Below are 2212 nucleotides of genomic sequence, written 5' to 3'. Positions count from 1 at the left end.
CCGCTCTGATAGGTGATACCGGGAATAAGGGTTGTAATTTGTATTTTCTTATTTAATTTGAAACGAATTTTTGTATGAAAACCTTAGAAGTAATAGTTAGTTTTTAGAATTAAACCAAGTAATTATACTTAAATTAAGCTTATTGAGATTGCACTATTTTAATGAAAAAATTAAGTTTAAAATGTTTTACGTTATTTTTGAGAAACATGATATTCTAAATTAAAAATAAAAGTGTTCATTTATCTGCTGCAAATTTTATAGAAATATAATATAAGTTATTATATATATTATTTTGAGGTTTAGGGTGTCACATTAGTGGTATTAGAGCAGGACTGTCCAATCAGGCCGAGTGGGTTGAGTGTCGATTCAATGTGAGTCAAATGTCATTCGTGTCAATTGTATTTTCTTGTGTATTAATTATTTCCACTATCATGTTTTTTCCCGTTATATTATTATGTTATGTGATGGATGATTTTGTATAATTGTACATATTTTTGAAGTTACTAATTAACTATTTATTATCTTCTTACTCTAGTTATGTTGCGTTGCGTTGTTGGATTCTAAGTTCCTACGTAAGTGATTAAATATAATAGGAAATTATTTCTTAAAATTTAAGTTAATTTGAATTGTTGACATGTTTGAGTTAATTACCTTTTGATTGGATTTGTGTTTATAACTTTGATTTTTTGCTCTTTTGTTACAGTGGATAGTAAGAAATAATTTTTTGTATTGGTGGGCTACTATATGTTTGAAATTATGAATTTAATCGATGTGATACTAATTATTGATTGTTAGACCTTGTCTTTAGGGTCATTACATGATTATTAAAATTTTGAGTTTGCTAATGAAGTCAATTTAGAAAGTAAGCAGTAATTTTGAAATATTAGGAAACTCATATTAATAATAATTACTATTCTTGAATATTAGAGGTGGTAGAATTTAGAAGTTAAAAAAATAAAAATAAAAATTTACGTTAGTTAGAGTTGACTTATGTTGTAAAATGAAAAAAAAATAGCTTTTGTTTGAATTACTCTTGATAATTCTATACTACTGATTTTATTTACTACCTAAAATAGCTGAAAATTTACACCATATTTTACTATGTGTTGTTTTTAAGAAAATGTTGTTGTTACGTTGGTTTAGAGGGGCTTTGAATATTGAATCGTGAGGGTGTTAGGATATTTGTTTGAAATTATTTATTTAGATATTATTAACTCATTAGAGTTTAACTTGATATTAAAGTTTTAGATTTTAAGAACTCAGTAGTGGTTTATAATAGTACAAAAAAAGGTCACATGACAAAATATATACTAATTGAGAAAGAGAAGGAAAACCCAAAAAAAATATTATTATTATTATTATTATTATTATTATTATTATTATTATTATTATTATTTTATTGAAACACAATTTAGAAAAGAAAAAAAGGATGTTTCTTTCTAAACCATGAGTTGAATAGAAAATACATCTCTTATGTTTAAAGTTTTAATTTTGACTAGAAAATCTTTATTTTTAATTTTAAATTGATATCTATGAAAAAAAAAAAAAGAACTTGTGATTGTCTTCGTTACTATCGTTATTGGTTTTAAGATAATGTTGTAGATATTATTGTCAATTAAAAATCTTGTCTTGAAAAATAGTTATGAAATTTAAAAAATTCAGTTTTTATATTTGCAATTAACTTGATTTTATCAAAAGTGAAAATCACTTGAAAATGTTGATGGTTGTATCTAAATGATTAAAAAATTTATATTGCTTTTAAAACCAATTTAGGACATTCATTATGATTTTGAAATAGTATAAAATTCATATTATTAGCAATAGTAATTCTTGAATACTCAAGGTTGGTTGAAATTTTATAGTTAGACTTTTAGAAACAAAAATTGTGAAGGAATTAAATCTGATTTATTTATAAAAGGAAATATTATATGAGTGAATTATTGTTGACTTATTTTAGAGAATTAGATTGTGTTGATTCTTAAAATAATAATAAAAATATATATTTATGATGATTTTATTTAAAATTTAGATTAGTCACACAAGAGAAAAATAATTTACGCCAAGTTTTACTATGTGCTATTTTTATAAAAAAAAATATAATAATAATCTAGAAGATTTGGTTTTAAAACAGTTTTTAGAAATCACCAAGAAAAAAAAAACTATATTAGAAGTCTTGGTGAATTATAAAATTTTGTATCTAACTTTATATACA

This window comes from Cicer arietinum, chromosome 6 (assembly GCF_000331145.2).
Source record: "Cicer arietinum cultivar CDC Frontier isolate Library 1 chromosome 6, Cicar.CDCFrontier_v2.0, whole genome shotgun sequence".
Taxonomy (NCBI): domain Eukaryota; kingdom Viridiplantae; phylum Streptophyta; class Magnoliopsida; order Fabales; family Fabaceae; genus Cicer; species Cicer arietinum.
This window is presented reverse-complemented; position numbering follows the sequence as displayed.